The sequence below is a fragment of the Alosa alosa genome, chromosome 7, assembly GCF_017589495.1.
Source record: "Alosa alosa isolate M-15738 ecotype Scorff River chromosome 7, AALO_Geno_1.1, whole genome shotgun sequence".
Lineage (NCBI taxonomy): Eukaryota > Metazoa > Chordata > Actinopteri > Clupeiformes > Clupeidae > Alosa > Alosa alosa.
The window spans coordinates 12,292,926-12,320,315 of record NC_063195.1 but is presented as its reverse complement, the minus strand read 5'-3'; the positions used below and the strand labels follow the sequence as shown (position 1 = coordinate 12,320,315).

At 40.6% G+C, this 27,390-nt stretch overlaps 2 long non-coding RNA genes across 2 annotated transcripts; one reads left to right on the top strand and one right to left on the bottom strand.

Annotated features, from left to right (window-relative positions):
• The first annotated feature begins 2,272 nt into the window (after window positions 1–2,272).
• Window positions 2,273–11,687, top strand: LOC125298472. Its single transcript, XR_007194208.1, has 4 exons — window positions 2,273–2,369; window positions 11,175–11,243; window positions 11,382–11,506; window positions 11,621–11,687. It is a non-coding gene; the product is annotated as an uncharacterized LOC125298472 (long non-coding RNA).
• A 12,222-nt stretch (window positions 11,688–23,909) lies between these two features.
• Window positions 23,910–26,815, bottom strand: LOC125298477. Its single transcript, XR_007194213.1, has 3 exons — window positions 26,763–26,815; window positions 25,881–25,886; window positions 23,910–24,101 (listed from the first exon to the last, which is right to left on the bottom strand). It is a non-coding gene; the product is annotated as an uncharacterized LOC125298477 (long non-coding RNA).
• Between the last annotated feature and the right edge of the window lie 575 nt (window positions 26,816–27,390).

The following is a 27,390-nucleotide window of genomic DNA, read 5'->3' as shown; positions in this document are numbered from 1 at the left end:
TTTCTTTTGTGGACATTTTCAGCTTTCTTTTACATTATTGGTTAAAAATGATAGAAGAAAAATGAAATGGCACAACCCAGAAAAAGATTATTTACAATTTATTTAAATTTGTCTTAATGGCAAAGGCCACACCCAATCTGCGAGCACTTAATTTTTCTGGGCTTTTCAAAGAACATCTCTAAGGCTCTTTGGTAATTGAATTGAATTGTTGGGGGGCCATTAATGCTGACACACATGCACGTAGCCAGATGCTCTCCTTGTAGTCTATTTCTCAGTCCCAAAACAACAAACCCACGTAAAAAAAGTAAATACTCACTTTTCTTCTACATCACTCCCACAGTTACCATACAACTCACTCACAATTAACTCGAAAAGGACCTAGGCTACTTGATTGAAGTGCGACCGTTCGTCTCACCGTCAAGAGAACGCTGAAGTTATGAGAACACGTCTTTCTGATAAGAGAATGTAGGCTCCTATGTCTAATGCCGCAAACGTAGAAAAGGTCTGTTTGTGATAGCCTATTATATGCCAACATATGCTCATATTTCCTTTAACTATCAGAAAGTTTAAACAGGCCTAGACTGTGTTCGCCTAGCTTTCCCATGCAAACATTACATGTAGCCCTACGCTAACGTTACAAGTCTAGGCTACAATTAACGTTAAGACCATACACCTTGTAGCACATTGGTTTACTCTATTGCATTACTTACGTTTTAATAATTTGTCGTTGAATGTTGATGGAGGCTCATCTTTGGGAAATCAGCTCTCTGGATAAAATTGTCAGCCGGAGCAAGAGTTCTCAGAGTTGACGACACCGGACGTAAATCCAATCAGCAGAAAGAACCGCATCACAACAGTAGGCTAAATCGCAACAAACTTTTTTCCCCCCATGTTAAATTCATTTCGGTAATCATGAATTGGTTTCTTTTATTTGATGTAGGCTAGGAGAGGAGGATGCATGTTTCACATTAGTGTCAATGTGTCAAAGCAGGCTTTGGATCAGAGGAATTGCTCAAGCTTAACATATGGCATAGGCTACAAGCGAATTCACGGCATACAAACAGCTTCGTGATGAAATATAACTAATATCATTTTTTATTGTCACCAGGCCTATAAGTAGGCTATTTATTGTGTAACCTACAAGTGAACGATGACACCATAGGCTACACTGTGGCGGAGCAAGACCCCATCAGTCGGATAGCTAAACAATGTAACCGTGTTCAGAACGTAGGCTAGCCATATGGGCTGCAGACTTGTCTTTGGGGTTGTAATCACCTGACACATCATGCCGCAGATATGTCCTGAATAATGAGAGGCTAAGTGCGGATTTGATGCACTTAACTTACTCAAGACTTTCAGAAAACAATTTCGAGATGACGTTGGCCGTTGTGCTTTTACAGTGTGTTAAGTGAATCTCGTGATATTATGTTGCAGCGGCACTTAAAATCCAGCGGCGGCGCTGCGCCGCTGTTAAATACACTGTAGGGGAAACACTGGAGTTCTACACATAATAAAGGCTAGATGTTGTCACGACACCACCAGGTTCTCCACCAGTCTCTCCTCCTCGTCACTCTGCTCCAACGATCTCCCAATCTAATTCCCCTGTCTACTGATTACCCAATCATCCAATCTCCCGTTTGCCACTCCCCAGCACCTGTAGCCAATCTCCTACTGCCCATATAAACCCCTGTCACTCTGCTCTCTCTGTCTGGCCTCTTCAACGGAGACATTTACTCCAGCGCACGGACTGCTCCTTGTTTCCAAGCCCAGCTCCTCGTTTCTGGAATTTCCTGCTACGTCCCAGGTTGTAGAACTTTTATGTTGGACATTTTCTATTGGACTTTTTCTGTTGGACGATATCCTCTTGCAAAATTGGAGCCTTTATGTAGGACTGCCTTGTTTGTCAAGTCAAGTTCTTCTGAGCGTTAACTTCACTTCAAGACCTTGTTTAAATTTTCCTGCCTTGGTTGATGTTTTCAAATTAAAACGACTTGATTGAGCCTAACCTTGTTTCCTGAGTCTGTGTGCCCTGACATGTCTTATGGCGGAGTCTAACGGCATCACCGACGGCTATCTTGTCACAGGCAACCCACACAGCAGTAGACTCCTAGGCGGATCCGCCTTCAAGACGCCAAACCCGCGTGACTGTCGCATTCGTTTTGGTGCCGCACAGAGGATCAGCTCCGCCTCCAGGCGGCCCCGTAAATTCTACTGTCAAACAGCAGATCCTGAGTGGACCGTGTGTCCGGATCAAGGGCGCTGACGCCATTTACTGTAACGGTTGAACATGACTGTACACCAAGAGCCAAGAAGAGTCATACTAGTGGATATTTTCTTTGCTGGGACACGGTTGCGCTGAACCCTCTCGAGTAAAGGCTCTGGCATGGTCCTGCGTCACATTTGCGCGTGTCCAAGACGTGCGTCATTTTTGCCGTGGACGTGAAGCATACTCCAATTTCTGCTGTCCTGAATGCGCGTTAAATTGTTAAGGTTAGCGCCTGCGCACTACAGATTAACTGTGATACTCTGCCCCACCAACTGGGGGCGGTACGTCGAGCCTGAAAGAAGCCCACCACCAAAGAAGCCTGAAATGCCTGAAGAAAAGAAGAACTTGGGATGTGCGAGCACTAAACGAAGGAAGAGCTGATGAAGGAAAAAGCACCACGAAAGTACGTTAAGCCTGTCTGCTGGGAAGTTTGATAAGCTGGCCCATCGCATCGCTCCATTTATCATCCACCAGAACACACACAGCACACCTGTTGGTATAGCTGAGAGACTAGCTTGGCCTACTTGCTTATTAGGCTACTTAGCCTGTAGCTAAGTGACTCGGTGCTGCGGGGGCAGCAATATTGGTGCGATACAAAGTAGACATTTTTCTGAACACATGCAGCAGTGTCATGGTAAGAAAGAGTTGTGCGTACAGATGTCCTCAATTAAATTTGTATTGAGTCTTCACACCTGCTTCATACCAAAAAGTATGAACGAAAAACCTGTAAATATGACGTGTCAATAAAAGTTTTGAAGTAACTATTTGTGTTCATAATGTATGTCTCACTGTGATAATGGGTGTATTTAGAGCGAGAGGTAGCCTAGGTTATTCCTTCAATTATTATTATGATAATATTATCCGGTGTTGACAGGCGAGTTTCAAGATTGAGTTCAGCATTGTTCAGGAGTAGGCTAGGTGATAATGATTGCACCTGGGAGAGGTAGGCTACATTCCCTTTTATTATTATAATCACTATTGATAACGCATTATATATGGAACAGGCGAGAATGCATCTCGATCAGCAAGTGTTACTGGGTTTCGCCTGAGCGTTGTAGATAGATACCTTTATATGGCTCTGGGTTTTGCAATTTGATTTCAGCATACGCTCATTTTTAAAAGATGCATTTAATCCGAAGTCATGTCAGCTCTCTATGCAGGGAGTAGGGCTGTCACTTTTATTCGAACATGACGTGAAATATCCGTAGTCGAACTATAAATAAACTATTCGGTTTTTAGTGCTGTGTAGCGCATTTCCCGGTGTTGACAGGCGAGTTTTGAGATTGAGTTCAGGAGTAGGCTAGGTGATAATGATTGCACCTGGGAAAGGTAGGCTACATTCCCTTTATTAATCACTATTGATAACGCATTATATACGGAACAGTCGAGAATGCATCTCGATCAGCAAGTGTTACATGGGTTTCGCCTGAGCGTTGTAGATAGATACCTTTAATTGGCTCTGGGTTTTGCGATTTGATTTCAGCATACGCTCATTTTTAAAAGATGCATTTAATCCGAAGTCATGTCAGCTCTCTATGCAGGGAGTAAGGCTGTCACTGTCTATGAATAGTTTTATTTTATTGTTTACCATCTCTTTCAGTGCTATATGATCCAGGGCTCATGACCAAATCAAGCCAATATAATAATAATAATAATAATAATAATAATAAAGCTTTATTTGTATAGCACCTTTCATACACAGAATGCAGCTCAAAGTGCTTTACATTTGAAGCATGTAACACAATAATAGTCAGTCAGTCATTATCAATCACTTTTCTTTGCTGTTTATGTTATACTCAGCAACATATCAAAAATATAGAAAATGACGTCATAAGACTGGCAGCTTTAACCCTCTTACCCCCCACAAGCACGCCATATGGCAACTGTGGCAAGGAAAAACTCCCATATTCCAGGAAGAAACCTTGAGCAGAACCTGACTTAATAGGGGAGCCCATCTGCTTCTGGCTGGCTGCCCCAATAATAGTAGCAGATGTAGAATAATCTGAAAATGTAGTCTACAGGATAAGATGAGTTAACTAAAAGCTTTCCTATACAGGTATGTTTTCAGATCTTTTTTAAAATATTTACTGAACTCGCCTGCTTGATGTACAGAGGCAGGGTGTTCCATAGTTTGGGGGCATAATGGATAAACGCAGCTTCTCCACTTTGTTTTGTGGAGCACTTTGGGTACGATTAAAAGATTAGAATTGGATGATCTAAGTTTCCTTTGTGGTTGATAAGATATTAAAAGCTCAGAGATATATGAAGGTGCTATGCCATTCAGAGCTTTGTAAGTAATTAACATAACCTTAAAATCAATTCTATAGGAAATAGGAGCCAGTGCAGTTCAGCCAACACAGGGGTGATGTGTTCTCTCTTCTTAGTCTTAGTTAAAAGTCTAGCCGCAGAGAGTTCTGTATGAGTGCCAATTTCTTTAGATGTTTTTGGGAAGACCAGTGAAAAGTGCATTGCAGTAGTCTAACCTGCTAGTGATAAAGGCGGAATTAGTTTTTCTGCATCTTGTTGAGTTAAAAAGGGCCGCACTTTGGCAATGTTTCTCAAGTGGAAATAGGCTGTCTGAGTAACTTTACTGATATGGGGCTTAAAACTTAACTCTGTATCTAAGATGACACCGAGGCTTGTTACTTTTGGTTTGACCTGGTGTGCCAAGTTCCCCAGATTACTAAGAATGATATCTCGCTTTAGTTTTGGTCCAACCAGAAGTACCTCTGTTTTGTCATCATTTAGTTTCAAAAAGTTTTTGCTCATCCACTGATTAATGGAGGTTAGGCATGCAGTGAGGGAGCAAAGGCCATCTGGGTTAGTTGGCTCCACAGAAAGATACAACTGGGTATCATCTGCGTAGCTGTGGAAGTTTACATTATGCTGACTTATGACGTTTCCCAAAGGAAGCATATATAGAGAAAATAGCAGGGGACCAAGGCAGCTCCCCTGGGCCACACCAAAAGGCAAGTCATGTTTTTCAGATACATGATCTCCTAGACTGATATAAAAATCTCTGCCAGTAATGTAGGTTTGAAACCAGTTTAGAGCATTATCAGAGAGACCCACCCACTTCGCAAGGCGGTGAATTAGGATGCTATGATCAATGGTGTCAAATGCCGCACTCAAATCCAAAGAATAAGGATTGAGACTTTGTTTGAGTCGGTAGCTAGTCTGAGATCATTGACTATCTTTACTAGAGCCGTTTCTGTGCTGTGATTTGATCTAAAACTTGATTGGAATTTTTCAAGGATACTGTTTTCGTTGAGGAAGGTATTTAACTGATTGCAAACAACTTTTTCAAGTACTTTGCTCAAAAACGATAGATTTGATATAGGCCTGTAGTTGCTCAGATTGGTATGGTCAAGTTTTGACTTTTTAAGTAAAGGTTTCACAACAGCGGTTTTAAAAGCAGTTGGAAATATACCTGTTTCTAATGAGGTATTTATTACCTTGAGAAAAAAGGGAGCTAAGCCATCATATACTTTTTTGAGGAATGTAGTAGGGATTGGATCTAAAACACATGTTGAGGAACCGGTTTGAGTTATAATTTTACCAAGCTCAGATTGAGTAATAGTGCTAAAGGACCTTAATTTTGGGGGGCTGTTTTTGGGTGTACTATCAAACATATTACTTGTGTTACCAATAGCCTCCCTTATAGAAATGACTTTGTTTTTGAAGAAGTCTGCAAATTCTTCGCATCTTAGAGAGGATGCCTGACTGAGTGTATCAAAAGGTGTTTGGTGTAAAAGGTGTTTGGTGTTTGGTGTAAAAGATACACAATGATGATCAGACATATTTATATCATTTACTGATAAGTCTGTGACTTCTATCCCTCTGGAAATGACTAGATCAAGGGTGTTGCCAAGGTTGTGGGTGGGTCCTGTAACATGCTGCTTTAGCTCTAAACTGTCCAACACATTAAGGAACTTACTGGCTTTAGCATCAGTTGTCTTATTGACATGAATATTGAAGTCGCCATTTACAATTATCCGATCATAGCTAGTGATGATGAGCGACATAAGTTCAGAAAACTGGTTGAGAAAGCCAGTCCATAGTTTAGGAGGGCGGTATAAGGTTAATAGAAGTACAGCTGGGTCAGCCTTCAGAGTGAGGGCAATATACTCAAAGGAAGCGAATTCGCCAAAGTTGACTCGTGTGCAACTATATTTGTTTGAGAGAATGGAGGCAATTCCACCACCTCGTTTGCCTTGTCTAATTGAGTGGAAGAAATTATAATTTGGGGACAAGTCTCAACAAGAACAGCTTCAGCTGTCTGAAGTCAGCCAGGTTTCAACAAGAAACAGAAAATCCAATTTTTTTTCACTAATACAATCATTGATTGCAAAGGTTTTGGTAGTAAGTGCACCTATATTTAGTAAACCCATGTTAGCTGAAAATGCCTCTGGCTTTTGAGGAATATGCTGAGGTATGGAAAGAATATTTGTTAGGTTTCTAGTTTTAAATTTGTCTTTTTCTTTTTTTACTATACGCTGGGTAGAAATCAACGTTTTAATAGAACTATAAGCATAAGTCATGCTATTGCATGACACAGCTTGATCTATGGTAGTAGTATTGTATGTTACCCTGCAGAAAACATTCTCAGACTCATCCACATGTATAATGCCATTCGAATCAATACCTGGGGGGGCATGGAATCTGTAATATTTTCTACAGAATGTCAATGTCTCAGTGTGGACGCTTATGTTGTCAGAGAGTAGCCTGGCTCCATGTTGGTTTGGGTGGAGACCATCACGCTTCAGCATACTGGGCCTCTCCCAGAACAAGCCCCAGTTGTTGACATAGGGGATGCTTAGGGAAGCGCCAGTAGCGTTTGAGCCAGGTGTGGAGATCAAACAGTCTGGACCATCTCTCAGCACCTTTTCTGTGGGTAGGAGAGGCCCAGAGATGACAAAGCGTTTTTCTGTGCCCATCAGAGTGGTGATGAGAGTTTTGTAGTTTTCCTGCAGTGCTACTGACTGCTTATCTCTGATGTCGCTCGTGCTCCACGTACGATGATGTTGTTGACCTTGGTGTGGCGGGCCAGGATGCTTGGGAGTTTCTGCTGGATGTCAAGGACCTTGGCACCAGGGAAGCAGTAGACCTTGGGAGGGACCGCTACATGATGGGGGAATGCAGAGGTCTCTAACCATGGAACTGCCGATGACCAGGGTGGAGGCTGATGAGGTCCGGGGAGGAGGGGGTCGGGGGCCGACTTTTAAGGAGGGACCAGGATAGTTGTCTCGGGGCTGGAGGGGCTCCTCATCCTCGGTCAGAATGGCATAGCGATTTTCCAGTCGTGATAGGTTAGGCTGGGCCTGAGTGCCGTCCGGACCGCCTGCCGTGGCTTGTGATGCTTGCTTCTACGCCATGGCTCAGGCTGGTGTGGAGTGGAGCTGGCCAGCAGAGCAGGCTTGGTTCTCAGCAGAGGCCGGGTAGAGGCAACAGGGACAGAAGTTGCATTAGTGCATGGCATGGTTAAAGTATTGAGGACAGAGTGAAATCAGGGCATCTGGCATTTGTGTGTGTAAGAGAGGTAACGTTACTTCACGGAGAGAATGGTGTCGAGGAACTGTTCATCCTTCTCAATCTGATGGAGGGTCGCTATTCTGGCTTCGAAGTTCCACTATCTTTCGCTGAGAAGGACGATGAGTCGCAGCCTGGTGCACAGCTGAGGGGAGGCATCGTGGTCGCCAAGCAGGGCTCGCCGGTGTCAACTGTTTTAAACGCAGGTTTGCTAGTTGGCTAGCAACAGCGATATCGCAGTTCCTTGATAACTCGAACACAGGTAGCGGGTAAGTAATCTGAGAAGATCTCACTTTTATATTGAGTCACTAGTTTTGAGAGACGTTAGAAGGAATTTGATGCTTTTTTCTTCCAGATATCGTTTCCTTGGCCCGGTATTATTTGCAGCCCTTGATACTGGCTTAACGTTAACGTTTGACAGAAAAGTTTGGCGATCAAGGTTATAGATTCCGATAATCCAAAGCCTTGAGCAACAACAGTTTATGCAAGAGTTTGTTCACGAGATATAATCGGTAGCCAGTAAATCCGTAGAAAGTAGATGGTAACAAGGAGATTTAAGATAGATAAGTTTGGAAGTTTAGGTAGTTACATACGGAGCACGCCGACCGGAACCGGAAACAGAGACGCGGTGCCAAAGACGCGGTGTCAGCGCAGGAGGAAGAGCCAATAATATAATAATATATATTATAATAATATAAATAATATAATAGCCAGTAGCCACAATGAGCCCATGCAGCCACCCTGTTTCGACAATCAAAGGTAACGCACAGAACGGCCAGCAGACAGATAATTACGTCCCCAACTCATCTAAAATGTGGTGTCTTGAAATACTTTGGGTTCTACACCATAGATGGTAAAGTGACCGTTAAATATAATGTTAAAGAATGTATCTGTGGATTGTGGCTTTACATCGGTCGAAGTTGACTCCATGTCGTGGTGTCTCCATGGGTGTCTCACGTAACTCAAAGCCAGGCAAGCTGAGGACAGGCGCTGTGTGCAATCGTCGTTATGGTAACCAAACAAGTCTTCTTCTGTCTAGGTTTGTTTCTATGTTTAAGTGTTGTTCTTCTATGTGGTCCACCTACTGGAGGGGAATGTTTACAGCAGTTCCGTTTCACACATGCGCCCGGTCACGCGTCCACTTTGACGCTTGGGTCTTAAATTTCGGTCGACTCAGACGGACGCATGCTGTAAAATGACGCTGATTCGTCATACACCAGTGCATTGCGGGCGCTGGACGCCAGACGCGGGACCGTACCATAGGCTTAAGTGATATTTATTAATATATTGCGACATTCACAATAGCTAAACATTGGCCTTTGTGGTTTTATAATCATCATGTTTATTAATTGTAATGACGTTGTTTGATATTAGGACTAACGTTAGTGCAACCAGAGACGTTTGTCATTTTGTGCAACAGTTTCAAAGTCAAAGTCAAAGTCAAGTCAAAGTCAGCTTTATTGTCAATTCCTTCACATGTTCCAGACATACAAAGAGATCGAAATTACGCTTTCTCACTATCCCACGGTGAAGACAAGACATATTTGACCAATTTTAAGTCCACAGACAACATAACATTCAAGTAAAAAAAAAAAGTAAGTAAATAAGGAATAAGAGGGCACATATAATAATTGAAAAATAAGAGCAGCAAAATTTTTTTTTGAAATTGTGCATAGACAGTCAATAAAATACTAGTGCAAATACTGTAAAATACTATAAAATACTGTTTGACCTAAGTAATAAAGAAAGTGGCATAGTGGTGCAGTTATTGTAAGAGCAGCAGAAGTGTTGTGTTTTCAGGACAACAACACCAAGTTGTAAAGTGTACAAGTTGTGCAAGTGTTCAAGTGTGCAGGTGGAGTAGTGCAGGCGCCATTGTGGGTCCAATGTCCAGGGTGTTTATGTAGCTGAGGGGAGGGGGGAGAGGAGGGAGAGAGTTCAGCATCCCACAGCTTGGTGTATGAAGCTGTTGGTGAGTCTGGTAGTGCGGGAGCGCAGGGCTTCTGTACCTCTTCCCAGAGGGCAGTAGATCAAACAGATTGTGAGCTGGGTGACTTGCATCACTCACAATTTTGGTCGCCTTTGGGGGTGAGGTGGGTGGTGTAAATGTCCTTCAGGGAGGGGAGTGAAGCACCAATGATCCTTCCAGCTGTGTTCACTATGCGCTGCAGGGCTTTCCTGTTGTATTCAGTGCAGCTTCCGCCCCACACAGCGATACAGCTGGATAGGATGCTCTCAATGGTGCCTCGGTAGAATGTGGTCATGATGGCTGGTGGAGCACTTGCTCGCCTGAGTTTTCGCAGGAAGTACAGGCGGCGCTGAGCTCTCTTCGCCAGTGATGCAGTGTTGGTGGTCCAGGAGAGGTCTTCACTGATGTGCACCCCCAGGAATTTGGTGCTGCTCGCTCTCTCCACCACAGCACCACCGCCGATGGTCAGTGGCAGGTGTTGGGTGTGACCTCTCGGAAGTCAACAACAATCTCTTTGGTCTTGCTGACGCTCAGCAGGAGGTTGTTGTCCCTGCACCACGTGGGTCAGATGGTCGACCTCCAACCTGTATTGAGTCTCGTCGCCCTTGGTGATGAGACCCACCAGAGTTGTGTCGTCAGCAAATTTCACTATGTGATTGTTGCTGTAGGTTGCAGTGCAGTCATGCGTCAGCAGGGTGAAGAGCAGCGGACTGAGCACGCAGCCTTGGGGGGCCCCTGTGCTCAGTGTGATGCTGCTTGAGGTATTGTTGCCAGTTTGTGCAAAATTAACGTTATTGTTAGCTGTGATGCTCATATGAGTCTGTAGCCTATCTGATTTAAAATGGGATAGCAATTTCGGCAGAATATGTTATGGTAGTGTGATTTAAAAAACACACATTGTTATTTAATATTAGTCTGGTCTTGTCTGTTTTAATGTGTCGCTGTTGTCCATGTAGTGCTACTATGCTAGCGGCATATAGCTGCTAGCTAGCATGCTGCTAGGCGCAATTGCATAAGTTATTGCTTATGTCTATTAGTGCTATACATATATTGAAATCACGTTTGCGATGCAAACCTTGATTAAGGTGATATTGGCACTGGTATTTCAGTCAATGAAGTCAGTGAAGCACTCTGCTATGATAGCTACCTACAACTTTAGCATGTTGACTCACTGATAATGGTTTAGCCCTAGCCTCTAGCTAGCTGTGCATTGACGTTTGCATTTTGCCAAGTTTGGTCTCATACGTAACTTTAGTGTCTATCTGCCATCTTTGTAATGAAAGCCTCTGCATTTCAATCACTGTTTAAGTCGGTTCAGACAACTATTGGCATCGGTTTGTGATTTATTATGCTAACATAACTTAACTGTATGGAACTTGGTCCCCATCTTCTATTTTGTTTGTTCTTCAGCGTCATCTTTTATCGGCTGGATTCTAGCATCTAACGTTACGATTGCCTCTGTTGGGTTTGCTTGATCAAGTAAGATACTTTCTGGGTTGTTAAAATGTAATGTGAACACATTCCCGTAGCATTCCAAAATAGACCAAAGATGCTTGTACTATATATATTTGGAAATTTTGGGATTGCCATAACCATAATGATATTGTTATGTAACAGCCATCGTTTCGGGGACTCTGATGACAGTGAAGAGCCAGAAAATGGTGACTGCATCTCTGAGGTTCCTTCCAACTCGCCTGGTATATCAGTTGAACCCTCAAGCCCAAGCCAATTGCACTGGCAAAGTAAGTAATAATCTCTTAACATTGAAATAACTAAATCATAATATTAATATTAGAGATATGGTTAACATTCTTAGTGCTAAAGACATTCCCCTCTCTTTGTATCTATTCCTCCAGCTCCACCATCTCGCCGAGTGCCAGGCAGCTGAGTCACTACCCCTCAACCTGGAGAAAACTGTTAAGGTAAAGACTGATCTCTGAAATAATATTGAATACAGTGGCCCCATATATATTAACACAGCAGTAGTCACTCCATTTCAGATCAACAGATTGCATCTGCATTACCATCTGATATTTTCTGCATACTTTATCCATTACTTTCAAAATCTCAGCCAAATATTTTGTCAGTTAAAACATCTGCATTCATGCAATATTGCCTGAAAAGTTCATTCATTATTATCAGATTGTATTGAAACACATTGATTTCAATGTCAATCCATTCATGGAGTTGATATAGATAGTGCATACCAAAATATTGAAACATACAAATTCATGTCCAGCATGACCAGAGATTTGTTTTTGTTTGCCGCGGATCCGCCGCAGAGTCCTTTTGCTGTGTGGGAAGCTATCTGGTGGGCTCTGTGGTACCTAATGGTTAATGTATGAGTTCATTCAATTTGTATGTTTATGTATGTACTCTATGTATCATGTTGTATCTCTCTGTGTGTGTGTGTGTGTGTGTGTCTCAGTCTCATGAGGAGGGAATTAGCTTTACTCATTAGCACTTCCAAAAACATAAGCTATTAAAGAACACAGAGTACAGGTTCTCTCTGAGCATACTACTGTGTAAAGTGCTGTATCCAGTAAGAACATAAGGAAGAACTCACCAGAACGGTGTGAACACTCCAAGCGTGTGCCGGGTTCAGGTCAGTGAATAAGTAACAGCTCAGTATCACAAACGTACCGAGTACAGTCCGTAAATGAGCCCAAGCAGCACTGCACTGTAGCATTATACGTGCATTGTGGAACACCTTGTCTTAACTTGATAACACAGTCTGCATGCGAATCTAGTCCTTTAATACGTGATGCTTTGGAATGGGTGCATGAATTGGGGACATTAAACAAGCTCTCAGGGAAATTCAAAGGCATCTTTTTAATAGCAATAGCAGCAGCATCAGGGGATGGACCTTCAGCCTCACTAAGACCACTGTGCCCCACCCGGTGGACTGTTCGAGGGAAAGCAATCAGAGCAGCGCTCTGCCAGTATGAGAACGTTTTGTTTAGCCTAGAGGAGATAGGAGCCAACAGTGGAACCACAGACTCTCCCTCTCTTTCTCTCTCTCTCTCTCCCTCTCTCTCTCTCCCTCTCTCCCTTTCTCTCTCTCTCTCTCTCTCTCTTTCTCTCTCTCTCTCTCTCTCCCTTTCTCTCTCTCTCTCTCCCTCTCTCATTCTCTCCCTTTCTCTCTCTCTCTCTCCCTCTCTCGTGTTCTCTCTCTCTCTCTCTCTCAAAGAGCATTTTGAAAAGGGCAAAACAGTGCTTGGCCTTATTTTTCGCAGTAGAGGTAATTGAAGTCCTTGAATATCTGAACAAGTCCCTGCAGAAACGGAATGAAAACTATCGCAGGCATGAAGAGTGCGATTGATTGTGTTAGATCCACTGTGCATGGTAGGAGAGAGACAAGCTTCCAGGTGATAAAGCAGTGGAAATGGTTGGATCCCTTGGGATTGAACCAATTCAGGTCCCCTACCAAAGGCCTCCTCCAAAACGCTATACTGGAGGGGCAAGCCAGTATATTCCAAAGACGGCATGGGAATACTACAGGGTAGAATACTACAAAATGCTAGACTGTGTAGATGTCCGATTTGAGGAAAGATTTAACCAGCCTGATCTGCGAATCTTGCAGGAACTTGATGTGCTGGTCACTGGGGAAGTCAGTGAGATGATTGTTGGTCAGTACCCAGAGCTAGACATGAACAGCCTTAAAATTCAGCTGTCTATGTTCAGGTCTAAATACCAAATTCAGTCCACTACAGATGTGGCTGATATCATGAGATAGATGTTGAGGTCAGTTGAGTTCAGGGGCCTATTTGATCAAGTTGACCAAATGTCCACCAAAATAAGTTGGATGATGTTGACATTCAACAAATATGCCAGCAGTTCATTGATGTTAATGAGAGGCGTCGCCATCTGGCTCTTTTATATAAGAGCAAGTCAGTAGCCAGCAAGCCAGTATCAAGAACAGTTTTGGGAACCAGTAAGTGTCTAGTTGGGCTCAAACTGACCCCCCACAAATACTGGTTATCTCTACCTCCTGTGCCACCACTGCTACCTCTACAGACAATTGTCCCCATCAAAGCTCAGACCAAACCTACGCCCTTGACAGCAAGTCATCAAACTCTTTAACTTAAGTCACTTAAGTCATTAGCACTTCCAAGAACACAAGCTAAAGTACTGTATCCAGTAAGAACATGAACTCACCAGAATGGTGTTGACTCTCCAAATGTGTGCCAGGTTCAGGTTAGTGAATGAGTAACAGCTCAGTATCACAAAGAGGTTAGTGAATGAGTAACAGCTCAGTATCACAAAGATACTGCACTGAGAGCTAAGTTCAGTCCGTAAATGAGCCCAAGCAGCTCTGCACTTTAGTAGAGAGCAACCCTTGTGGTTGACTGACATACAGGAACTAACAGTGATGCTGTTTTCTTTTAGCACTTCTTCTTTTTGTGTACTCCCAGGGGCGCAGGAGATATTTTGAAAGTGAGGGGGACCAAATTGTGAACACAAACCCATAGAGAAATCAGATTTCCAGATATCGGATCGCCACCTCTGGCCCACTTTCGACCATCATATTTTAAACTTGCCAGAATATTACGATAATACCATTGATTGTTTTCAAAATATTGTTTGATTAAAATTGTCAAAACTGTGAGATGAGCACAATGCCAGATCTGCCCTCAGACCAGCTTCTTGCTATGTGCAATTCTACTAATTTTTTTAGATTTATTTTACACTACTTGGGCCAATGGTAGAATACTCTAAAAGCAACATGATGTTGATATTTTATGAAGCCATGAATGAATCATCATGCCTATGATCCAAACATAGACTACATGATCAAATAGCCTAGTTAGGCCTACAGTACCTAAATTGTCTGGTATAAACCAAATCAACTCTCCACTATGTGTCTGCAGTTAATATTTATGCAATGTTAGAACATGTTGGCTTAACAAGTTACCAGTCTAGAACACACAGAATATTGCAACAGAAAGTTGCCTTTATCATCAACTATTTGTTCCAACAGCATTTAAACAAAGCATTTATAAAATTGAAAAAAAAAAACACATTATCCCAAGCTTCAAAGAGCTCCCCATGTCTGTGACAGCCAGACGTGACACCGCTAAATTCTCAGCTTGTTTATACCCCACACTGAACGCGTAAGAAAGGCCCATCACACTGGGGTGTGGTCGCCTACTCTCTGGGATTTATGCACCAAGGTAACTGAAGTATCCAATTTGTGTCTTGAAATTATGTTTGAAATAAATGTCTTAGAACAAAAACTTTGGGTAGGCCTATATACTTGTATTTTATAGTTAGGCTAGTGAAAACGAGTTGATCAGTAGGCTGGTTGAGTTTGTTATCAATAAACATAACCGCTAATGTCATGTTGAGCAGGAGAGGCTACCATAAATCCTCAAATTAAGCCCGGGATTGATTCTATTTATAGCCGGACACAGGGCTCGAATTATCTTTTTGTCTTTAAGGGGGTCTCTATCTCATAAAAGTTGACACACCCACAAGATAGCCTAACAAGGCGATACAATGAAATAGCCTAGGCGCAAGTGGCGCTTTTGCGCAGTACAGTATATGCGCACGGTAGGCCTAGGCTTTACCTTGACACAAGCATACAACAGACATAGAAAACATTTTTCATAGAAAATGATTACTTTTAATTAATTTCAACATATTATTGATTATAATAGTCCATATCTCAATTCAATTTCACAATACAAAGAAATAAACTAAACGATTTAGTCTGTGCCATTCTCAATTTCACAACGTAACTCATTTAAACCAGACCACCGTCTCAGATAGGCTATCCTCAGTGTCAAACACAATAATGCATGTAGTGTAACTTATAGGCTACACAGGGGAAAAAGCACTAACTGGCAGAAATGAATAAAGCCAGCCAAACTATGTTCTAGTAAGCTAATGTGTTGAACCGTGGAAAATTAATAGACGAACAATTTTGGAGTTTGCACTGCGATATTGTCAGGTAGCCATTGAATATTCCGACATCAGAGATTGCTAACAGGTGTTTCAAAATAGCTGGGAGCTTTCCGGAGCTCTGAATGGCAGAGGATAGCTAGATCATCAGACAACACAATCCTTGTAGGCTGCATTATGGGCCATAATGTATGGCTTTGTCAATCAACATAGAATAGAGCGCAAGTTCAACGGCAAACAGGACTTTTCAGCACGTATCAAACCACGTAGGCTAGCCCAATGAACGCCTATGCAAATAGACAAAACACTCACATCAAAGCAGGGTGACTTCTTCAGATTTGCGAGTGTTGTCATATATGGCTTTTTTTCCCCGCCGTCATTCATATTAACGAAACGATATCCATTTAGCAGCCAGAAATGCAGCCAGAACAGCAGTGCAGACCTGTCACCAGATACTTTAAGAGAATATGCTTTAGGTTGCATCCTCCACAATGTTTTCACTGGTTGGACAGGCAGGTAGACAACGCCATATAATGGGACTCTGTAACAAATACACAAACAAATAAAGATAAAGGGAAAATATACATCCACAATAATCAGATTTTGTCAGCACAGGTGGAGAGAACAACAGATAAATCCAAAATTCACTGTGTTTAATTTAGATATGATTAAAGTTTGTACCATGACAACAGCACTGACTGAAATGCTCAGGTAGAAACTTGCAAACTTCATCCATCACAATATTTTCACTCGCCAACTGGATACAATGTGACACTATAGTAAACAAACACACAAACAATAATGGCAGTCATAAACTAAACAATCACACAGCATCTGTACAGACCAAAACAAGGACATTCAAAATGTAAAAGTTGTTTAAAATGTGTACCATGATAACAGCATTGGCTGAAAAGGTTAGAGAGCAGAAATGGGAATACTCCATCCTTTACAATATCCTTACTGTCTGTAGAGATGATATGACACTATAATAAGCAAACAAAAACAGAAATAACAAACACATGTAAATATTTATCATCAGGAGAGAATAATCTTTTCTGATTGGCTGGTGGGTGGGTATTTATTCTAAATGACGGGACATCTATAAAGTACATCTGGTAAAAAAAAAAAACGTTTCCAACGCTTATGAATATTAACTACAACAACATAACCATAGTAATAACAATGATAATAGCTTAAATTTATATAGCACCATTCAGAATACCCAGTGTTGCTTGACATACAAAGGAATGGGATAGGTAGGGAAAGGGGGTCAGAGGCCAAAGGCATCTGAGAAAAGGTGTTATTTTTGGTGGTATGTGAACATGCCTAGGGAGGTCTCATGATGACATATTTACTTAAGGTTGCAAGAAATGTTAGTTTTGGTGTGTTCTTATTTTTGCTTACCCTACCAAATTGGACTTTCAAGATACTTACCATCATTATATCCATTACACAGGTGATCACAAAGCATTGCTGAGTCACTGGTCCTTGATGACGATACAGTGAACATAGTGAACATGGTCCAACAAGCTACATTCACCATGGGGAGAGACAGTTAGGAGAACCAATAAGTGGTGAGGGTTTGGCTAAGGTGGATAAGTGGCACTCATAATTTGGGAAACTCATGCCAATTGAAAAGATTAGAGAGAAATGGGAGTAATTTAGGAGAAAAAAAATGCCAAATCATAAATTTAGTTAAGGGATCAGGAAATGAACAGTGATACAGCTACCAACCCAAATTCATTTTTCAATCTAATTCAACCCAAATGAACATCAAACACAACATACACTTTAACAATCCTCATCTGAAATAGCCAATAGACTAGTGTGAAGCAATAATCCCATATCACCCTTAAGGGAATAAGGCTCTCAGACACTCAGCTAAGTTATTTAAAAAAATGTCATTGCCCAAAGGGGACAAATGAACCTGATCCCTAAGAGCCATCTCACTGTTCACCCATCTACGAGAATGGTCCACTCCCCTCGGGCGTGCAGAACCCCAGCAGCGTCTCTGGGTGATGGTCGAATATATAATCATCATGTTTGGGAAACGCTGGTGAAGATTCTGCAAGTCCTGCTTCATCACTGTGACAAGATTCACACTACGAATTTTGCCCAAATCATTCCCACCACAGTGAAGAAGCAGGACATCCGGGGGAGAATTTCTTGTCACCAAATTATTGAAGCGGGGACAACAGAGTGCCACCTCAATCCACCCCAGCCAAACCACTCTACCTGGGCATTGGAACCCAGGTTGCTGCCATAGGTTCTCCTTGCTGCCTCCTCCCCACGGCAAATGTAGCTATCACCAAGAATCCATACAGTTGGCATATCTAACAAAAGACAAATTAAGATTAGTTGGTCATATCATATCATCAAAGTCATATCAAATGCAAAGTAGTTTCATGTACCATGTCAATTATAATTAATCAAAACAGACAAAACATTTCCTTCCATGGTAAATTACAAAAAACACTCATTTAAAATTATTAAACTAAATTCAACTTCATATTCAATATAAACTACTGCAGATTCCTTAAAGTTTACTGTAGATGACTCATTCATGTACCTTAACATATTGAAATATGTTGTTTCGGCATAATTTACACGTTGGTATAGGCTAAGCCTTAATGTTAGTTAAAATGCAAGAGCACTGCACAGGAGAATGTGACGAGTTGCTAAATCACTTGATATTCTTATTTATTTATTTATTTTTATTTTATTATTCTTACCTTGCACTCCTTGTTGATTCATAATCTGAAAAAAAAAAATAAATAAAAAATAAGGATACAAATGGGATTTTCATTGTTGAATATATTCAAACTGAGTTCTTAACACTGCAAAATTAGCACATGGTATCTGAAGTGTCATGGTATCTCAGCCTTGAAATTCCCCTTAAGGGTTAATCCATCTATGTAAGCAAACCATTATAATGTTAAGATTTAATTTTAGTTTACCATTAAAACCTAAAATGTTTTACTGTGTCTACCATTAACATAAGCGTTGTCGTTACATTCAGTCAAATTTGCTAACCTTATTCACACAATGAAATTAAACTTAAAATAACATTAATATCATGTGCACATTGATAATTGATGTAGGGGAGACCGGGGCTGGTTGGAACAGGGGCAGGTTGAAACACTGTTAATATCCAGGTTACTAGAGGGAGCTGCAACAAAATTCCAACACTAAACTGACGGCCTTATTGCGTAGAGTAAACTCACGTATGTAACTGGTCTCCAGGTCGTTAACCCTTTAGGTGAGAACAACATTTTAATTTTGTAGTGTCAACTTAGAATATGCACCTCCCACTAATTACATCCTAGAAGGGTAATAGTTAGGGATATATAAAAAATATTCATTATAATTGATTGCTAGGGGACTCATCTATATCTTAAAATGAAGTTTGAAAACCTGAGGTGATTGATATTAGCAGGCTAACAGCATTTGTGCAAAAAAGTTTGACCTAATGTGGGCTGGGTAGGTTGGCACACTGATTTTGGGGTTTGGTTGGCACATATATTCCCTATGGCTATTTTGTGACAAATCTATAAACTTTGTATTTTACACATAAAAACATCACCAATCTTTATTTTAGCATTGTTATTGTAATTACTGAATATAGTTTTACATTTGGAAGCATTTCAGACATTTTTAAACATTTGAAGTAAAAAAACAATCGGTAGGGACCAAATTGGTCTTGACGGTGGGCCCTACTGAAGAAAAACACACATGAACGACATCAGCAAAGCCCTACAGGCAGTGATATAGATGAGCACTTCAAACAAAAGGGGTACTGCAAAGGAATATAACATAGGTGTTCCAACCAACCCCGACTACATGTGCCAACCAACCCCGTGCATGGGGCAGGTTGGCACACGTGCACAACACCACTTTAATCATATATAACTCAAAACAAGGGATAATTTGTTGACATTGAATGTATACATTTTGTAGCTGAGATCCCAAGCTTTCAGTTAATCACAATTTGACAATTTCAACGCATTTTAAGACGGAGAAATATAGCCGAGAGTGAAAAGTGTTCCAACCAGCCCCGGTCTCCCCTACTGTGGTGTTCGAGGGTAGAACACTCAACGGAACACTGGCTAGCTTCTAATGGATACTTCTATCTAAAAACGAATACACAACTACTTACTTTTCACTATATGAGTACAATAACATTACAATAACCACTATGTGGGATTATTATCCAACATTTTAGTAGACACAAGTCCAATACAAAACCATGATTATTCATCGAACTTACCTTGGTAGTCTAAATTCAGCACAGCTCCGCACAGAACGACGTCTCAGCGAAAAAGGAAGTAGAAAGAGCAAAGTGGCCAATTATGCTCTAGAGTTAAAAAAAAAAAAATGCATGATTGGTGGTTTCTTCAGAATGACAATTTCTTGCCATTTTAAAAATATGTTTATTTTGAAAGCACAATAGGACAGTGTAATAATATGAACAACATGCAACTAATTTAATAATTGTCACCCAACATCGGAAATTCACAATCAACCATGGACGTAATTTCCTTCTGTCGTTTCATGAATGTTTCACTGACCATTCCACGAACGAGCAGCAGAAGTAAGTAGGCCTACTCAGATTTCCCAAATGTATATAATGAACAAAATCCAAAACACCTTGTTTAAACTACCACAATTTTTAAAGAGATAAACGCAGAATATATATATATATATATATATATATATATATATATATATATATATATATATATATATATATATATATATTATACATACATAGCCTAACATATTAACACAAATGTACGCTATGCCATACTACTTTCTCTTGACAATTAGGCTACTTACATAAGCTAACTATTCATACATTTGAAACCGAATAAGCTACTAATTATATATTTAAACTTCAATTTCACGTAGATTATGGTGAAATATACTTCTCCATCAAAAATTCCCAAAGTGGGGGATGAAGAGGGAGATCAATTAAAGGACAGAATGCAACTGCTTGTGGTAAGTAATATTTAATCATGTAAAAATGTAAAATGTAAATGTTTATTCCAATTGTAGATTTTAATGTTAGGCTGCCTCTACCTTTCAACAGTACCGATGCCAAGACCCAGCAGTGCCATGTGAAGAGATTGCCCAGGAACCAACAAGCCTGGGCACCCATCTGCTATCTGAATTAGGCAAGAAAAGAAAACAAATAGCTGGCCTCAAACAAAACGTAAATTATTTAAGGCAACAGCTTGATAACAATGGGAAAAAAATGGAAGCCATGCATGCAACATGACATAAATGTATATAAGGAGGCGCAGGAAGCAGCTGCTGCCTTTCTTGAGGAGGGTAAGTAGCCTAGCCTACTTTATTAAAATGACTCAAGTAAAATGACTTATTTTATATGAAAACATAACAATTGATAGGTTCAGTGCATCATTGACATTACTCATGTATTACTTATATAATATAGACTACACCTCCTTTGATTCTATTCTTACCTTCTATATAGTCCACTTAACTGACGTGTGCTTTTTTCTTTTAAAATCTTAGAACGTGTTGATATGGTGGACCAAGAAATCCAAACAGACTAATTGTTTTTTTTTTTTATCTTGACTAATTTATTTTTTTATGATGTTCTTTTAATTTTCAATGTCATTTAAATCATTTCATTTAACAATTATGTTCACTTTTCTGTGACTGTTTTATTAAACCTTTTATGTTGTGTTTTTATAAATAATATATATATAATAATATAAATAACACATTTTGTTACTTCAACATTGTATGTGATGCCAATTTGTATTTACACATTAAAGGTGAAATCCAGCAAATCTGGGCATTCTTTTTAAAACATATAGGCCTAGGGTAACTGTTTCATTCAAAGCAGTGCTTTCCCATCTGCTTACTTCAGTCCAGAGCTTCAGTCACAATAGCCAAACTGCACTGGGTCAAATGGCACTATGAAATGCAATTAATCAGTGTTACATTTGATAAGTCATTCTTATTTCTGTAATTAATTATTTGAAATTAACACGTTATTTTGACAATCCTAATAATAATCTATAATTGTGCAAAAGGGAAGTGGCCTTTGTGAACACTAAATATAATGATAATGTAAAAACCTTAAAATAAAATCTGATACTCAAACACAAATATAAAATAGCTTTATTATGTAATACTAAAACAACAATACATTAAAACAATATCACAGTGAATCCACAATACAAAAACAAAACACAATACATCATTGCTAATTCAAATAAAGTATGTAATTTGCCATGAGGAAACAAATACAGAATACAAACAATAAGCTTAGATTAAAAAAAAATCATTAGCATCATCATAAATGATTGCACATTTATCAAACTTTGCATATAGAACTTTAAACAACTAAAACTTTCTTAAACTAAAAGGCATGTAGACTACCATGACTGTACCATATACATGCAGTCAACATCAACAAGCACATTCCCAGTGTTCTGTATCTAATTAACATTTCAGTTACATTTGAGATGCTTACAGCAACAGCATTACATAAAAATCACCCTGATTTCCATATATCACATATAATATCCCTTTAACTTTGTAACACTTTTTGGTATGAACTGGTATGAACTTTTCATATCAAAGTAATATTGTAGCATATGACTGAGATGTCTATCTGCTCATGATAGTAGACTAGAATAAGTAAAAGTCATTTCACAAAGTAACAATCCATCACATATGCCTGGTTGAGAATGGAACGTGTAACTAAAGCCATAACTAATAACTGTTGGTGTGGAGGAATATTAACTAAACCATAACAACCACCCTAAACAGAAGTAACATTACCATCTCACCTTTGATTAACGTACAATTATGGTCTTAACACGAATGGAAATATTGCAATGTTCCATAATGGGTCTGTGGAAATTTCCCTCGTTGACATTTAACGTTAGAAAACACCAGGCGAAAGCCAAGCGACGCTCGTTTTGATGGCCCATGATCTGAAATTGGGGTAACAGTTTCATTTCATTGTACAATAAATTGGATCACTGATGTAACCTCATAATATAAAACCTAAACATAAACATGTTCAACATATTGTAACTTAAGTAGCTAGACTTTGCAATTCGCTACTTGCACTCGGCTTTGTTACGTATTTCCGTTTAAAACTAGTGCTGCCTGTAACGCCCATTCATTCATTCACGTTTTTTTAACTTTTCAAACTATTACAACAACAAAATGAGTGTGCGTCGCAAAGTAATGAAGACCCACCACCTACTCAAACAGGCTAGAAAGTACTCGGAACATTGCTGTGTTCCGTTATGTAATGCTTCGGCGAAATTTAACGGTGTCTTAAGCTTCCATAGTTTCCCAACCCAGCCCGATCTGCGACGAAGGTGGGTGGCAAACATTCGTCGGGATAATTTTAATATAACATCCCACACTAAGGTCTGCAACAGACACTTCATGGAAAGCGACCTAGTTGAGCCAAAAGAAGGAGGTCGAAGACGTCTGGCTAAAGGAGCAATACCTATGCTCTTTGAGTGGAATGCCTACAGGCTCACAACACGACCCAGTGTGTGGGAGAGGAGAGAAAGGCCAGAGGAACCGGAGTTATCTCTTCCTTTAGAGTCAGACACCGAAGTGTCAGCCGATCATGATTACTGTGCTATTCCAGAGCCGTTGTCTTTAGATTTGAGCTGTGCAGCAAACGAGGATTTGGCATGTGAAGTGGAGGAGTTAAAAAAGCAGCTGCAAGAATTAGGGCTGCAGCGAAATTTCGGACTGCAGCGGTTTGCAGGATCCGATGAGGATATACGGTTTTACACTAGGTAGGCTAGAAGCTATGCAGATTGCAAATATTTTCAGTCTTCTGGTGTACCGATGGCAGGCATAATAACGTCCTCCTTTCCTTTACCCCCACTCTACAAAAACCTCAACAGAGGATAAACCTACACTAGGCCTAATTAGTTTATTTGTCTATAAAAACTATAAAGTACATATTTACATGTAAAATCAATCAAATGTATTTTTGCTCCACTAGATTCCCAAGTTATGATCATTTAATGGCCTTCTGGTGGCTCATTGAGCCATCAGTCCACAAAATGATTAGAATCACAAGAGCCAGAGCAGCAGCTAAGAAAAATGAAGAGGTGACCCGTTCATGTGTGTCAGGGGTAGGTGTCAGAGTTAGCTTTAATAGCTAGGCTATAAACACTATGTATTATTATTATTATTATTATTATTATTATTATTATGTTAAGTCAGCCATTTGGGTTTGTGGATTGAGACAAATTTACAATATGTCTATCAAATCCACAGAGGCAGGTACTGCAGCCAATAGATGAGTTCTTCCTATTCCTTGTCCATCTTTCTGTTGGTCTGAAGGAGAGAGACTTAGGACATCGGTTTAGAATTCATTCCTCGACAGTCAGCAGAGTAGTGTCATCATGGACAAACTACCTATACACTAGTGATGGGGACGAGACCGCCTATGCCGAGTCCGAGACAAGACCGAGTCTTTGAAGGGTCGAGACCGAGTCGAGACTGAGTCCGTTGGTTTTCAAATACAGTCGAGTCCGAGTCAAGACCGAGTCTTTGAGGAGGCAAGTCCGAGTCCAGACCGAGTCCAGACCAAGACCATAAAAACATGTCAGTTTTCATATTCATGATTTAATATCACCCCAATTAATAATCAACAGTTAGGCCCAGGCTTGGAATTTCACCATTTTAGGGGCAAGTCCACTTGGCCTTCAGTTGGGCATATTTGGTGGGGGGCACAAAGGCCACATGTCAGGGCACCAAGGCCAAAGTTAATTATACAGTAGTGGGCTATAAAAATAATCAAAGTTGTATTTAGGCTATTCACAGCATTACATTACATTACATTACATTACATTTGGCTGACGCTTTTTAACCAAAGCGACTAACAACATGGTAAACAGTAAGTTTTAGAACAATTCTCACAATTTTAGGACAGTTTAAAAAAAAACATTAGAGTACAGTAAGAATAAGTGCGTCGGTGAGTGCTGTTTTTAACAGTTACTTGTCAGTTTAAAACGGCTGGTGAGTGCTAGGATCAGTAAGACTTGTTGTAAGTGTTGCTATGAGAGTAGGTGTTCTCTAAAGAGCTGGGTCTTCAGGAGTTTTTGAAAGTGGAAAAGGATGTCCCTGCCCTTTGTAGGAACTGGCAGTGTGTTCCACCAACGAGGAACAACAGATGAGAAAAGTTTGGATTGGCTTGAGCGCACGGGTGGTAGAGCTAGGGCTGCTTCGTCAGAGGAGCGCAGCGGTCTGGAGGTAGTGTAAGTCTGTATGAGGGCATTCAAGTAGGTGGGAGCAGAACCGGAGACTACTTTGTAGGCAAGCGTTAGAGACTTGAATTTGATGCGGGCCGCCATAGGTAGCCAGTGTAGCTGGAAGAGCAGCGGGGTAACATGTGCCCTTTTGGGTTGGTTGTAGACCAGGCGCCGCCGCCGCGTTCTGGATCATCTGAAGTGGTTTCACTCGCGCAGGCTGGGAGACCTGTCAGGAGGGCATTGCAGTAGTCGAAGTCGGAGATGACTATTGCCTGAACCAGAAGTTGGGTAGCATCTTGAGTCAAGTAAGTCCTGATTTTCCGTATGTTGTAGAGTGCAAAACGGCATGCCCGGGCGACTGAGGCAACATGATCCGAGAAGTTTAGTTGGTTGTCAAGAACAACTCCTAGATTTCTTGCAGTCCTGGTCGGTGAAACAGACAGGGAGTCAAATTTGATTTGATGTCGTGGTGTATGGTAGGTTTAGCTGGGATGACCAGCAGTTCAGTCTTTGAGAGGTTCAGCTGGAGGTGGTGTGCCTTCATCCATGTAGCTATGTCTGAAAGGCAATCCGAGATCCGTGCTGAAACCAGGGGGTTGTCAGGTGGAAAGGACAGATAGAGCTGTGTGTCGTCTGCATAGCAGTGGTATGAGACAGCAGTAGACCTGCATCACTGTATGAAACATTACAAAAACATGAAACATGACATATTACATAGAACTGTAAATCATCTGATCATCTAATATTTAGATGTCTAGGCTATATTTAATATTTGTATTTATTTTATATTTGGCCTGTTATGGAATCATGTATTGAACAATTTAAGCACAGCTCAGCTTTAAGAAACTCAAATAGCCTAGATGCATGCTTAGCATTTTTTGATCATTAAGACTCCTTTCACAAACTCTTACTCCGCTGTATATCCTCTAATTTTAATATTTACCTATATCTAGGCAATATTTGTAACATTTATTTTGTATTTGGCCTGTTATGAAATCATGAGGAACGATTTAAACACATTTTGAAACCAAAGTTGGACACATGAATGTAGACCTTGCTGCAGATTACATTTTTAATTTAACCGGAATACTCTGGAACGGCTTACTGTACAGGGGACTGCTTTATTTCTGGTAAGGTCTGCTGTTTATTCTGATATATGGTTTGTCATGTGTTGAACTAAGGGTTTGTGAAGTATTCCACCGAGATGAATGGGTATAGCACCTTATGTAGACATTATGATTAAATTTAATTATATTATTTACTTTTCTTGCGAACCGTTCACCACAGCAATTAGCGGCTAACATCGTTTGAAAGCTGAGAAAAAGCTCTTTCATGTGATGTGATGCATGTGTCTGTGTGATGAGTAGGCTTAATGATTGTATTTCAACTGAGAAGAATGGGTGAGTTTGGACGCACTTTCTGTTTTGCCATGCGCTGTCATTTTCTCCACTGTGTAAGACTGAATTAGTTTGCGCTGTGATGCTAAGATTATTTTGACAGGCTATAAGCTAAATAAAAATCGCTATTAAATGGACGCAAAGCAGAATATTGAAAGAAGGGGGCACCAAGGCCAACGCAAGGGGCAAAGACGTGGCCGCCGTGAAATTTCATTTTCATTTTTTTTAAATATGAACATAAAAAAATGCGCTGGTCTCGAGGACTCGGTCGGAAATTACGAGTCCTTCTCCTCCCACTGTGGTCCGAGACCGAGTCAAGGCCGAGTCTTTGAAGGAACAAGTCCGAGTCGAGTCCGAGAAAGCAGAAACCGGTCTCGAGACCGGTCTCGAGTCCGAGACCGGACTCGAGTACTACATCACTGCTATACACCCTCCTTGGGTCTGTATGCATTTGGCTGTCACCTGAGGAAGTTAAGGCAAATCCCAGCAGTTTTCAGCGACTTCCCTGACACACAAGTGATCATAGATTGCACTGAATTTAAATGCCAGACTCCGTCCTCACTGTTGCTGCAGAGTGAAATGTACTCAAGTCACAAGTCACTGCACCATGAAAGGCCTGATTGGCATTGCTCCACATGGTGCAGTGACTTTTGTCTCCTCATTATATGCAGAGTCAATGAGTGATAAAGAGTTGTTCAAAAGATCAGGGCTAGCAGAGCTACGTTGTGAGGAGTTAAACTTTCCCCCTTCTCCCTATATCGGACTTTAAAGACGTTTCGGTGCGCTCTTGAAAGAGAAAAGAGAGAGCAGCTCTCCTGTTGTGAGGTAGAGACTTACTGTAGCTTTATGCTCTGCAATTGTTGATAACTGGAATACTGAACTGGAATACTGAACTTATTTTTGGTTTGTTTGTTTGAAAGTGTTTTTTTGTTAAATAATAGCCTATTGTTATTCCTGCAAGTTTTTCTTTTGGTTATTTAATAAATAGAAATTGCACGCTGAAAACCTCCCCTGCACCTCCTTTTCCACCTACAACCCCAAGCTCACATCCCAATT